General features: G+C 42.2%; 1 protein-coding gene across 9 annotated transcripts in view; it reads right to left on the bottom strand.

Moving 5' to 3' along the window:
- Positions 1 to 15,447, bottom strand: part of MACF1 (microtubule actin crosslinking factor 1) — a 303,966-nt gene that overhangs the window by 243,650 nt on the left and 44,869 nt on the right. The window lies entirely within an intron of this gene.

The raw sequence follows: 15,447 nt of genomic DNA, 5'->3' as shown, positions 1-15,447 counted from the left end.
CTCGTTCCAGTCGCTGTTAGTCATCAGCCGCAACTCCATCCCCCGTCAAGCGAAACAGCTCCCGCCTCCTCCCTCAGTCCAATCGCTGTTCGTCGTCAGCCGCAACTCCATCCCCCGTCAAGCCAAACAGCTCCCGCCTCCTCCCTCAGTCCAATCGCTGTTAGTCGTCAGCCGCAACTCCGTCCCCCATCAGGCGAAACAGCTCCCGCCTCCTCCCTCGGTCCAATCCTCCGTCAGTTGTCATCCACAACTCCCTCCTCCGAAACTCCCTCGTCCAAACGCTGTCATCCCTCAGACGATTCTCCCTCATAAGCAACTTGCTGCCGCATAGCAGAGCCAACGCTACACAGCATGTATAGCAGAGTCAAAACTGTGAAACTTGCACGTGTACTATAGATACTACATGTGCTACAGAGTCTGTATAGCAGAGCCGACACTGAATAGCATGTACAGCAAAACCCGTATAGCAGAGAGCCGACACTGACTCAGCTCTGCTACACGGAAGAAGGGTTTTTAGTCTAAAGGGATGACTGAGTTTTGGATGAGGGAGTTTCGGATGACGGAGGAGGGAGTTGCGGCTGACAGAGATTGGTCCTAGAGAAAAGGCAGGAAACTTTTGACTGACGCGGGACGGAGTTACGGCTGACGACTGACAATGTCCTAAAATGGACACCGTATTTATAGATGCCCCAATACCCCAGAATCCACTTTGAAAAATGTGAAATATTCGTAAACTGGCCATACACCATAAGATCTTGCTTATTTAGCTAACAGTTTTCTCTCCTGATCCCTCATTACACATGTACACACAACATGGAGGAGCATGCATTTATTCTGCTGACAGACTCCTCTGTGGGTATCCAACATGCCATATTCCTCCATCTTTCAAACATCTGCCATCATGGGGAGAGTCATTCTCACATTAGCTGGTAGGACAGTCCTAACCAGCTTTAGACCAAATACTCTATATTTACCCTGAAGATAAGTTCACCAATCGTAAAATTTACTAACGTAATTTATGGACGCATTTTTGACTGTAATAGAAAGGATAAAATGTAACGCCTGTTGTTTTACTGATTATGGACAAAAATGTGTGTGTTATGATACTTTAGTACATGCTGCAGTTTTTGCAATACGGTGAATCTAGAAACTGGCAGCTGTCGTATCCTTGCCAGACCCACACAATACCCCATTCATTTAAATGAACCGAACAGAGTCAGACAGTAAGGTTGCATTCACACTTCGTTTTTACATGATGGATGCCGGATCCGGCTGGGGGAGGGGCAAACCGGGCTCTACTGTACCCCAGCCGGACCAGCACTGAAATCCATTTACTTTAATGAGCCGACCAGATTCAAACGGTGATTCCGGTCGGCTCATTTTTGACCCGTATCCGGTTTTATGACCGGACCTAAAACCGTAGTATACTACGGTTTTAGGTCCGGTCAGGAAACCGCATACGGGTCAAAAATGAGCCGACCGGAGTCACCGTTTGACTCCGGTCGGCTCATTAAAGTAAATGGAGTTCAGTGCTGGTCCAGCTGGGGTACGGGTAAGCCCGGTTTGCCCCTCCCCCAGCCGGATCCGGTACCCATAATGTAAAAACGAAGTGTGAATGCAGCCTTACTCCAGTCGGCTCATTTTTTAACTATATCAGATTTTTTACCGGACTAAAAACCGTGGCAGACCATGATGTTAAGTCCGGCAGCAAAGCCGAATACGGTCCAAAAATGAGCTGACCAGAGTCACTATTTTACTCCGTCATTCAACTCCATCATTCAAATGAATGAGGTGCAGCACAGGTCTCATATAAGTAGTTACGGTCCAGGCTCATATAAGTTGTTACAGACAACACCATACATAAAATTCTGCTACATGTCCCAATAGTGGTGAGTGGTGAACTGTCATTTCTAGTGATCCTGACTAGATAGAACATGAGAAAATAGTGAAAACAACACAAGCACTAGGATTACAGATGCAATACATGCATACCTATTTTATTCCAATAATAAATCATACTAAACCCTAATCCTAGATTATGATCTGCACAGCAGAAGTGTAAGTATTAGGGTCAGCTATTTTAGTCACTACAAAATATTAAAAATGGTGTTCTTACAAAAATATCCCATCAGCAATGCTGAATTATGTATTTATTTCCCATTATTTATATAGTACTATAAGGCATGGTTCACGCATAGTATTTTGGTCAATATTTATAGGAAAAAAAACTGAAATGGGTATAAAACACAGAAAAAGATGCAAATCTTTCCATTATAGTTTCTCTGTCAGTTCCACTCCTGGTTTTGGCAAAAAAAAAAATACTGCCCAAAATACTAGGTGTGAACTCACTCCAATATTCAGCAATGCTGTACCTAGCATGTATTCATTTCAACTAGAGATGAGCGAACTTACAGTAAATTCGATTCGTCACGAACTTCTCGGCTCGGCAGTTGATGACTTTAGTCTGCATAAATTAGTTCAGCTTTCAGGTGCTCCCATGGGCTGGAAAAGGTGGATACAGTCCTAGAAGACTCTTTCCTAGGACTGTATCCACCTTTTCCAGCCCATGGGAGCACCTAAAAGCTGAACTAATTTATACAGGATGTCAGCAACTGCCGAGCCGAGAAGTTCGTGACAAATCGAATTTACTGTAAGTTCGCTCATCTCTAATTCTAACCTCTCTCTCTCTGGGGAAAACAAATACGACACATTATGGCCAATATGGTAAGATACATTTACTGCTCACTAGAACATATAAGACTAGGATTTTATTGTGATAGATACAACATGTATATTGTTCCAAGAAATGCTACTATAAATTAGGATTAGGTCCACAGAATGATTTAACCTCTCGTGGGATCAGTGATTAATCTTCAGGCGCATTACAGTCTTTGAATCAGATTAATCTACTAAAGCTCAAGCTGGGGGGTCAAACTGCTACACAAAGAGACAGAAGGAGATACTTCACCACAATAGTAAACCTCTTATATAGCACATTTTAGTGCAAAAAAACAACAACTGTGAAGGTATGTTCACATGGCTAAATTTCCACCTTGAAGATTTTTGGCGGACTTTCCACAGTCTGCAGGACTAGGACTGCCTAGAAATGTGTTGCCTCCTTAGATGACAATGCATTCCGAACCGATTCCGCAGAAAGAATTGGCATGGCATGTTGTGTGCCGTGGAAATCCAAGCAGAATTTTACCACCAAATTTCAAGCAAAAATTCTGCTGTGTGATCAAAGCCTAAGAGTGTGTTCACCCCAGATGATTACTCCTGGGTTTTGTTGTTGCAAGTAGCCAATTGTATCGAATTAGTGAAATGTTTAAGGGGGTTGTTCTATATTGACTGAGGTGCATGCATCATGTATGTAACATTTTTGCTGCACTTGTGTCAGGGAACACAAGAGCGGTGGTGTGGAGTGGCAGGTGAGTATGCTGCAGGTCAATTCACATGGGGAACGGGACATCTGTATAAGTGATCAGTGGGGGTCCCACCAGTCAGACCCCTTACCCATACTTTTTTACCTATCCTAGTAATGTTACAATCTTGGGATAACTCTTTAACATTCAACACAAGGAACTATAATATTCCTCAGTGAACACTAAACAGGGATCATTATGCAGAAGCAGAGCCCATATTTTGCCATGCAGTCATATCAATATTTTGGTGACCCCTATAGAAATGCTGTCCTAAAAGTTAAGATACAGTGCATGTATAGAGTTCTACATAAACACTACAAATACTATGCTTTGTATTCTGAGGTAGGTAAAATGTGTCCTAGATGTAGTATCACATACTGGTAGGCATATCTTTCCTTCAGCTACTTTATCTGATTTTTCATTCTTGGACAAATCCCAACCCATCTGTTCCACAGATGACACATCATATTAATGCTGGAAGTAATAGTTTTATTTATGATACGTAATTTACTGAAAATTTGACACCAATATAAGATTCAAGTCATTGGGGGAGATTTATCAAAGGATTTAGACTGGTTTTTCCTGTCTAAATTTGTCGCACAGAAAGTCGCATTTTAAATATGTGCAACTTTTCTGCGACTTTTTCTTTAGAGGATTTTTAGAACATGATGCATTCTAGTCTATTTTAGACGGAAAAATGCATTGGTGCTGAATTTAAAGCGACTTTTCAGTGACAAGTCGCATCGGCTGAAAGTACGCCGAAATGTCAGACCATTCTGGAGCAGGTTTAAATACAGTCTAAAGCATAGATCCCGAAGTCTGTGCACAGAATTTATCAAGATCCGTGTGCATTTTGATAAATTAGGCGCACAATAGACTGGACTAACCCTCTGTAGTTTGGTCTATATCCATGCGGGACATAGACAGCTTTGATAAATCTCCCCCAATGACTTTGAACTGAATGCAAGGTCTATATAGAATTTGTCATTAACCACAATCCTGGTATTTACCTAATACTCCAAGGGTAAAGGTGGCCATACACGGTCTATAGCTGTAGATCAACCAACAGTTATTCATCTCAGTTACCATACTCATACATGCTTAGCTCAGTTGAGTGTGCATATGTTGTCAGTGGAGATAGGATAGAAAGCCTCTTCCAGACAGCTCTGTTGTCCAGATTTGTTGTCAAAATTCAGCATGTCCCATCTTTCTTTTTTCCCCAACATAATCTCTCAAAGAAGAATCGGTAGGTCCCCATACATATAAAATAGTCAGCCCATCCTACAAAATCAGAAGATTCAGGCAACTTTTGCCTAATGTGTATATGGGATTTAAGGGAAAACAAGTCTATTGTTTTCTAAATCCCTCTACCATCTCACTACATCTAATACCCAACTGTAATAAAGCACATGTATGTGGAAATGGACTGGAGAGTTCTACCGTAATTTACAATATTTTGGAATTAGCTCCATCTATCGTGAATTGTCTATGAAATGAAAGAAAATATAGCCTCTGTCACATGACAGGAGCTCATTTTTGCACTGATTTCTTATTGCAGATTTAGAAAACATATGGATTGTGCAGTTAAGCAGTACTCTACACTTAAAGAGATTCTCAGGGATTTATATTAGGGAAGTGCTTTTTACAGCCAGGCATATAGTATGTTATTATCTAAATTGGTCCTTTTACAATCAGGAATAATTTGCATAATAGGCCTCTGCAGAAACGCCAACAAATATTTCAGGGCCCCATACTGCAGAATTTTTTGGTCCACCAGGCAGATTAGGGGAAGGGGGCAGAACCAGCAGCAAGAGGCTCCTTAATATGTTTGGCCTAGCCTCCTGATGGTAGTATCACAGTACTGCCCTGATGGCGGCCCTTGCCAGTGCAATGACGGAAGGTAAATTACACTACAGCATTGTCATCAGAATATAGGCATAATGATGTATGACAGCCTGCATTATGTGAATGAAGTGAATAAAGAATAAGAGAGAACTTTACTTTAAACTATATCAGATAAGATAAATGGGGTTGCCCAGCACAGCTTTTATAGCTGCTACCCATTGCTGAATGTAACCTATACATTTCAGGTACTGGAGGCCAAAGTAACTGTATTTTCTGTATTTGGCTACCATTGTATGCACACACTTACAGAGTCAAAAAGGTTATGTTCCCCTAAGGCTGGGTTTACACTATGGAATTTTCAAGCAGAATTCCGTTTTAAAATTCTGCTTGGAAATTCCAGTGCTGGAAATGGGATTCCGCTGCACAATGCACACTGCAGAGTTTTTCAGACGAACTTTCCACCCAGAAAATCTCCTGGAAAAAATCCACCAGAACTTTAAACTCGTTCAATGTTCTGGCAAATCTCCGCTCCGCAGTCATTGCCGTCTATGGGGACCAGACACTAACCAGACACTCAGAATCCGCAGATATTCCGCAAGCTGAATGGTTGATTTGGTCACATGTCAGCTCCTAGCCAATTGTTGCATTAGAAAGTCTCAACTCCACCTCCTCTCCTGGCAAAAGACGTGGACCTTAATCTGTTCCGGTTAGTGAAGGCCTGGCCTTTGCCAGAGCCACTTGTCCATCCCTCAATCCTGCTATTCCTGAGGAGACAAAATAGTGGACCTAGGGTGATGCTAAAGTTTGGCCTACTAGAGCTTACTTTTCAATGTCATGGTAAAGGGTCTAAATATCTTTATCAATGCAAAATTTTCTTTTTAAACAGATTTGCAAAAATAACTATAATTCTGTGTTCACTTTGTCATTATGGGATATTGAGTGCAGAATGGAGGAAAAGCTTTTTTTTATTTTAGCACAAGGCATCAATATAACAACATTTGAAAAAAGTGAAAGGGCCTGAAAACCTTCTGAATGTATTGTTAACAATGAATACTACAATGAAACATTGATAATTGAGAATGGAAATGTAAAAAATGCTAAGCAGCTAAACACACCAATGTATGCCCAGATGTATTTAGCACAGTAGTGCCAACATTGTTCATAAAGGAATTCTTGGCTATAAAAATATGATATATTTAAATATATATACAAATTATATGTGACCAGTCCTCAAAGGTATACAAGATAAGAAGATAGTTATATCATGTACAATGAAATATGAGTATTTGTTAAATAAAATGCAATGTATTACATAAAATAACTGAAATCTAGCACAAGGCCCTTGTGCAGGCTCCGGATAATTATTGGTAATATAGGTACATTAGAAAACAATAATAGCAAGCCAATATAATAGATGTTCCCCACTATTAATTTGGGGTATAATAAATAAGACTAAATGATACAGGTGGAGATAAAATGATTAGGGATTAGATAGGTATAAAAACTGTATAAAAAAAAAGTACAAAGTCCGCTAGTGCAAAGATTCGCTATAGTTCTCTATATTGCAAAGTCCGTTGGTGGAAAGTTTGCTATAGTTCTCTGTATTAATTCCACTGGAGTAACATACGGTAGTAGAATTTACAAGATGATGATAGAAATTAAAGGTATCATTTGTGCACCGCACCACTCACCACCCTATTTGGTGTGGAGGCTCCTTAGTTCAGCATCGGATGCGAGCTGGCATCTGGCCTGATGCTAGCAGTGCCCGTTGTAGGATGCGCTGAGCAGTCATGGCTGGGGAGCTCTGTGTGCTAAAAGCGGTGATCTCCAGTAAGGTATTGTGGCCGCGGTTTGGCATGGATGGCAGCCGGCCTCAGAGATTTTGATGTCCGTGGCTGAATGTTATCAGATAGTGTGGATGCGATGTCATCCGTGCCAAACTGCGGCCACAAAACCTTATTGGAGATCACCGCTTTTACCGTTTTTACCACACAGAGCTCTCCAGCCACAATTGCTCAGCACATCCTCCAATGGGCACCGCTAGCATCAGGCAGCACGCCAGTCCATGCCAGCATGCATCCAACGCTGAACTAAGGAGCCTCCACACTGAATAGGGTGGTGAGTGGTGCGGTGCACCAATAATACCCTTAATTTCTATCATCATCTTGTAAATTCTACTATGTTACTCCAGTGGAATAAATACAGCTAACTATAGCGAACTTTGCACCAACAGACTTTGCAATATAGAGAACTATAGCGAATCTTTGCACTAGTGAACTTAGCACAATTTTTATACAATTTTTATACCTATCTTATCCCTAATCATTTTATCTCCACCATCATTTAGCCTTATTTATTATACCCCGAACTAATAGTGGGGAACATCTATTATATTGCCTTGCTAGTTCATGGGTACTGGATCTAACAATCTTTTTATCTTGTATACCTTTGATGACTGGTCACATATAATTTGTATATATATATTTTTATATATCATATTATTATTTTTGTACAAATTTGTGGCCTATTTGGGTATAGGCAACACCAGTAACCTCAAGTATATTTTGTTGCTAAGTGAATTACACAATATTTTCTGTCCAATTCTTGGCTATAGTCATTTTGGGAGGGAACATGTGTACTCCCGTACTATAGAGTACCTGGAGTTAAAGGACAACTGCAGCGCAATATACACTTATCCCCTATCTACAAGATAGGGGATAAGTGTTTGATCGCGGGGGGTCTGACCGCTGGGACCCCCCCGCGATCTCCCTAACGGGGCGCCGCCATTAGCGCTCATAGTGAGCGCTAAGGCACGTAGCGTCGACCTAGAGGTCGACGGTGACGCCCCATCTCCTCCCCGTCCCAATACAGTTCTATTGGAGGAGGCGGGGAGGTACGAACGCTGCCTCCCCGCCTCTCCCATAGAGATGTATGGAGGAGGTGTGGCGGCCGCAACGTCATGCTGGGACAGCCGCGGCCTCGTACAGCAGATCACAGGGGGTCCCAGCGGTCGGCCCCCCCGCGATAAAAAACACTTATCCCCTATCCTGTGGATAGGGGATAAGTGTTAATCACGCTGCAGATGTCCTTTAATGTCCAAACTTGCATTATTATGCCACCATGCTGCAGTATTATCCAGTCATACATATACAGTATAGATTCCAATAGCAAACATTTACTGTGACTTTTACTACGCGGCTCATAATAGAAGTTAAAACCTACATTTATTCATTCCTATTCTTGACATCACACCCTCAAGTCTTTGATTCCTTTCTGCCTTTTTTGTGTTCAAAGGAACATACACTTATAGTTTTTTATTTGTTATATCCCTTTCTACATGAACATATTTCTTTTATTAAAAATTTGCTAGTGGAAAGAACAGATATCTTCAAAAAATCTGACTCATGCATTGCTGATGGCTCACCTACTGAGATAATCAAAAAACCAATGAGTCAGTGAATGACTCAGCTGAGTGCCACATCCTCACAGCTAGGTGCTATCAGGCTTACCTAATACCATACTGTTTATACAAAATGTTTCTTGGGCCTCCCACACATAGGCATATTTCGGATCTATAGCACCTAGATCTATAATACATTTCATCAAATGTTGCAGATATGCTAAAAATTTGCTGCAGATCTTTGTGGATTTTGACTTCATTATTGAATTCAATTTGAAAAATCTCCATCCACCCTTAGGGTATGTTCACACGAGCGGATTTACAGCGTATTTTACGCTGCGGATCCGCTGGTGAAGGCCTGCTCTATGCTGTCTTTACATGTGCCTGCTCGTAGCGGCAATACGCCGGGACCCTGTTGGTGGATATCAACTATTAGGAATAGTGGATCCAGTGTTTTCTGTACACTAGGAAGTGATAAAAATCTTTATCTACAGAACAGAAAGTATTAAATTATAATTAGGCTTAGTTGCCAAAAAGTAAACTGCAATATTTCAGGGACCCACCTCGTGTCTTACAGCTGTTCGGGATGCCGCAATTTCACCGTGCCAGGCCCCAAACAGCCCCCTGAGCTAACCGCCAGCACATTAGTTTCACTTTAGATGCGGCGATCAACTTTGAACGCCGCGTCTAAAGGGTTAAAAGCGCGCAGCACTGCGATCAGTGCCGCACGCTATTAGCCACAGGTCCTGGCCATTGTTAAAGACCGAGCCCGACCCGCTATAAGGTGGCATTCATCCCCAACAGGTTAAAGGGGAAATCCACAATTTTTTTTTTTTTAAAGAGTACTTGTTATCAAACCATATTTTCTAAACTAACTCAGATTATATTCCCTAACTACTCCTAACACCTCTCCTGCCCTCAAATCAATTTTCAGAGCTTTAAAAAGCTCTGTATCATACCTTTGCCCTTGCTCAAATTGTGTGATCTCCAGGCAGGAGAAAGTGGGCGTTCCCCAGCAGACGCGGCGTCACTGAAGCCTGCGAGAGCTGCGTCTCTCCATGCCCCACACGCATTTCCTGAGTTTGGTCTTCTGCCAGGCCAGGAGGAGACCTAACTAACTTTTTGACTTGCGCAGGGAACAGAACAGAGACACCTAGCGACTGTTTTTTCAATCACATTAAAAACATATAAAGGTTGAGAATTTTAACAGCAATTAAATAGCAAAGTGTCTTATAATTACATAAGGAACAATATATTAAAAGTTTAGTTTGGTGACAGGTGCTCTTTCATGTTTCCATTCTGCCCGGGCTGCAAAAAGATAAACAACAAACCTTAAACTACCTTCCATTGCTCCCCTGGTGTGCGGATATCGCTCTCTGCATTCTGGAGCCTGACACGTCACACTGAGTTTATTGCCATCGGCAGTGATGTACTGCCGAGGCCGGTGATACACTGAGCGGCAGTGTCATGTAACGGGACCGGCCTACTTCCTGGTGCCTGGGCCCATTACATGACACTGCCGCTCATCGTATTACCAGCCAAGGTGGGACATTGCTGTCAGCGCAGTCCAGTCTGACGTGTCAGGCCCCAGAATGCAGAAGAAGGCCGGGGCAGATGGACGAGAGACTGATATTGTTAAGTTAAGGTTTGTTAATATTCTTTTTGCAGCCTCGGCTGAATGGAAACAAAAAAATACAAAAAAATCTGTGGATAACCCCTTTCAATCAACACATTTCTAGTAAAACATGTTGTAATAATAGACATGGACTATAAAACATTTTTACAACTTTTTTCCAGCACAATACATTCGCAACTACTTGAGAACAACTAATTTTTCTACATTGCAAAGATAATCTAAAAAAAAGTGATATTGTAAAGGAAATTTAAGTGGTGCGAATGGCTTAATTATTATAGATTAGCAAATGAGATAATATTAGCACATGTTTATTAACATTCATATTGCTCTAATTAAATAGGCTTCATTGGCAATCAACTTTGTTAGACAACTGACAAAAGTTTTGGGGAAAAAATCCTGAAATATTGCAGTTTACTCTTTGGCCACTAAGCCTAATTTTAATTTAATACTTCCTGTTCTGTAGATAAAGATTTTTATCACTTCCTAGTGTACAGAAAACACTGGATCCACTATTCCTAATAGTTGATATCCACAGCTTAACACTTTAACTTTCATTAACAGGTCACAGAGCATACCAGAAAACTCTCCCATATTAGTCAATAATTACCTTCAGACTATTGTTTCCTATGGGCCATGTTGTAGCTGTAAATACTATCCCTAAATGCTGATAAAGCAGCTTATTTAAGATAGTAACATAATTTCCCCATAATCATGGACAAAAAATAATAGAATAAAAAAGCTATTTGTAAGGAACCAAAGGGTTAACTTGCACTGAGAGCTTTTGTTTGGTCTTATTGCTTTGGTTACACCTGTCTGGACTGGTCAGCTGACCTTGAAACACCTGCTCTGGCTCCATATAAGCTGGCAGTCAACTCCCAGTCTCTGCCTGCTAAAGAGCTCAGTTTGTACTCTAGCTAGCCTTCTACTGTATCTCTTTTATCTGGCATTTTGACCCTTTGGTTCCTCTCTCTGACTCTTCTCTGGTATTAGCGATTCTGTACTTTGACATCCCCTGGCTTTTGACGCGGACAGTGGACCTTTGACTTATTGTCTGAGTGTGTTAGTTTTGCTTTGTTAGTCTGTCTCTTTCCTTCTGTTCCTTGACCTGAGTCTGTATTATTGTATTTTATTATTTTAACAAATTACGTCCCTCACTTGTCTAGGAAGGGACTGTCTTAGTGGTTACGGACCTGTCATTTAGGGTAGGTACGTAAGTAGGCAGGGATAGGGGAGTGGGCGAAAATAATGTGCACTCCTTCCCTGCCCAAACGTGACATTTTAGCAGGCCAAACATATACCTGCATTTGCCTTGTTCCTGCATTATGGAAGCAATGTCTGCTTTGGTGGAGCAAATGCAGGGCTGGTCCAGAATTTATCTCAGCCTCAGTCAGCATTAGTTCAGACCTTGACTCAGAGGTTGCAAGATCAGGAGCAGTTACTTCAGAGCTTGCTAGCCAGAATTCAGGAGTTGGAGTCTGCCCGAACTCAGGTGTCATCTGTTCCTGCTTCATCTCCAGCGAAGCCACAAGTTAGTCTCCCTGACCGATTTTCTGATAACCGAAAAATGTTCAAAACCTTTTGTGAGAGCTTCAAATTGTACTTTAGGTTAAGGCCTTACACATCTGGCACTGAGGCCCAAAGAGTGGGTATCATTATGTCTCTATTGCAAGGGGGTCCCCAGGAATGGGTATTTTCCCTTGGTGCTGATGCTTCGGAGTTGTCCTCAGTGGTGCCGTATTTGCGGGACTGGATCTTTTTTATGCTGAACCGGACCGCACTGTGTACACTGAGAGTCAACTGCGTACATTAAAACAAGGTCGTGGACAAGTAGAGGAGTACTGTGCATATTTTAAAAAGTGGTGCGTGGCCTCCAACTGGAATACTACAGCCTTGATTTGTCAGTTCAGACTAGGGTTATCTGACACCTTAAGGACATGCTTGTTACATATCCCTCTCCTGACACCCTTGACCAAGCCATGACTTTAGCTGTACGTTTGATAGACATTTGCGAGAATGTTCCTCATCCTCTGTCTCTCCTGTCCTGCTTGATTCCTCTCCTGTATCTAAATCTGTCCCTCAGGATGAACCTATGCAGATAGGGTCCATTCGTACCCCGGAAGATTGATAGAGGTATCGTCAACTCTATGGCCTATGCTTTTACTGTGGAGAGGACACTCATTTAATCTCCTCCTGTGTCAAAAGTTCGCCTCCAAGTGGCAATTGTGGTGGCCACTTGGGCGCACAGGTATTTCATGCCTCTCAGAGAGCTGGCAGAGTTCTTCTGGGGGGGCATTGTTCCTACTAATGTACAATCTGATTTTACATCAAAGAGTATTATGAAGCCTGTTTTGCATCAGCCTCTAGTTAAATCGGCGTCTTGTGACATCAGGGGCAATAAGAGTGTGGAGAGCACTCCAGTTGATTTGCGGTCAGAGGGTAGTAATGAGGATCTGGAGGATGACTGTGAGGACACCAATGAATGGTGTGATTTGGAGGATGAGGATACCGATGAGGACATTGATGGTCTATCTGTATCCAAGTCAACTTGCACTGAGAGCTTTTGTTTGGTCTTGCTGCTTTGGTTACGCCTGTCTGGACTGGTCAGCTGACCTTGATTGGAGCACCTGCTCTGGCTCTATATAAGCTGGCAGTAAACTCCCAGTCTCTGCCTGCTAAAGAGCTGTTTGTACTTTAGCTAGCCTTCTACTGTACCTGTTTATCTGGCATTTTGACCCCTTGGCTCCGCTCTCTGACTCTTCTCTCTGGTAATAGAGATTTTGTACTTTGACATCTCCTGGCTTTTGACGCGGATAGTGGACATTTGACTTATTGTCTGAGTGTGTTAGTTTTGCTTTGTTAGTCTGTTTCCTACTGTTCCTTGACCTGAGTCTGTATTATTGTATTTTATTATTTTAACAAATTACGTCCCTCACTTGTGATGGGACTGTCTTCGTGGTAACGGATCTGTCGTTTAGGGCAGGTACGTAAGTAGGCAGGGATAGGGAAGTGGGCAAGAACAGTGTGCACTCCTTCCCTGCCCAGACGTGATACTATCATTATAAAATAAAAACAGATTTGCTGCCTGTTTTTTGTGCGGTTTTCAAATTAGTTTTAATAGGGAAATCAAAATCTTCAACAGATCTATAGTAGAAAAACTGCAAATCATATAAAAAAAATCTTTGATGTCAACATGAAGCAGTTAAGAAAGTAAATTTCATAGAATAGATGTATTCCAGAATGGTGATGATATCACTGGAATGATGACATAACAATATCACTGCTTTGTTGATGTTGATGTCATTAAGGAATGCCTGGGACATAATAGCAACTCAGGGCATGCACTGCTGTCACAGAGCTGTTGATCTCATAAAGGAAAATGTCATAGTGACCTTATATACGGTGTCCATTTTAGGACATTTTCAGTCGTTGGCCGTTACTCCGTCCTCCGTCAGATGAAACGGCGTCCAGCCTCCTCCCTCGGACCAGTCGCTGTCAGTCGTCAGCCACAACTCAGTCCTCCATCAGGTGAAACGGTGTCCCGCCTCCTCCCTCGGACCAATCGCCGTCAGTCATCAGTCCCAACTCTGTCCTCCGTCAGGTGAAACGGCGTCCCGCCTCCTCCCTCACACCAATCGCCATCATCCTTCAGCCACAACTCCCTCCTCCCTCATCCGAAACTCCCTCGTCCAAAATGCTGTCATGCCTCAGACGATTCTCCCTCAGATGCAACTTCCTGCCACATAGCAGAGCCGACGCTGCACAGCATGTATAGCAGAGTCGAAACTGTGAAACTTGCACATGTACTACAGACACTACATGTGCTACAGAGTCTGTATAGCAGAGCCGACATTGAATAGCGTGTACAGCAGAACCCGAATAGCAGAGAGCCGACACTGACTCGGCTCTTCTACACAGCAGGAAGGTTTTTCGTCTGAGGGATTACGGAGTTTCGGATGAGAGACTTTAGGATAATAAAGGAGGGAGGAGGGAGTTGCGGCTGACGCCTGATGGAGATTGGCCCGATGGAGGAGGCGAGACGCTGTTTCACCTGACGGAAGACGGAGTTACAGCTGACGAGTGACTATGTCCTAAAATGGACACCGTACTTATAAGTGTTGCCAATCTTATAAACTGAGCATCGGGACCCACATCTGTTTAACCCCTTAACGACCACGGATGTAAATGTATGTCCTGGTTTGGCAGTACTTCGCACACCAGGACGTACATTTACGCCCTGTGTATGACCGCGATCATCAGAGCGGTGCTCGCGTTATACACGGCAGATTCCGGCTGCTATTAGCAGCAGGGGACCTGCCAGTAATGGCCGACATCCGCGATTGCACGGATGTCCGCCATTAACCCCTCAGATGCCGTGATCAGTACAGATCACGGCATCTGCGTCAATGCGCCTGTTAAAATAGATGCTGCGGTGATCCGATCATCTGTAATGGCGGACGGAGGTCCCCTCACTTGCCTCCCTCCGTCTCCCAGCATCTCCTGCTCTGGTCTGAGACCGAGCAATCCAGAGCAGAAAATGACGATAATACTGATCAGTGCTATGTTCTATGCATAGCACTGAAAAGTATTAGCAATCAAATGATTGCTATAGATAGTCCCCTATGGGGACATAAAAAGTGTTAAAAAAAAAATCCCCTTTCCAATAAAAATGAAAATTGTCTGTTTTTCCCATTTTACCCCCAAAAAGCATAATTTTTTTTTATATAAACATATTTGGTATCACCATGTGCGTAAATGTCCGAACTATCAAAATATAATCCTGTACGGTGAACGGCGTAAACGTAAACATTTTTTTTTTTAAATGCGGCTTTTTTGTCACATTTTGTTCCCAAAAAATTTATGAAAAATTATCTAAAAGTTTTAAAAATGCAAATATGGTATCAATAAAAAGTACAGATGACGGCACAAAAAATTAGCCCTCATACCGCCCTATATACGGAAAAATGAAAAAGTTATAGGTGGTCAAAATAGGGTACAAAAAGTTTTAGATTTTTTTTAAGCAGTACAAAAATATAAAAGTATCTAGCCATGGGTATCATCTTAATTGTATTGACCCACAGAATAAAGAACACGTCATTTTTACCGTAAAGTGTGAAAACGAAACCCTCCAAAATGTGCAAAATTGT

The sequence above is a fragment of the Hyla sarda genome, chromosome 2 (genome assembly GCF_029499605.1).
Source record: "Hyla sarda isolate aHylSar1 chromosome 2, aHylSar1.hap1, whole genome shotgun sequence".
In the NCBI taxonomy this organism is placed as follows: domain Eukaryota; kingdom Metazoa; phylum Chordata; class Amphibia; order Anura; family Hylidae; genus Hyla; species Hyla sarda.
Note: the sequence above shows the minus strand (reverse complement) of the source record. Positions and strands in the feature narration are given on the sequence as shown.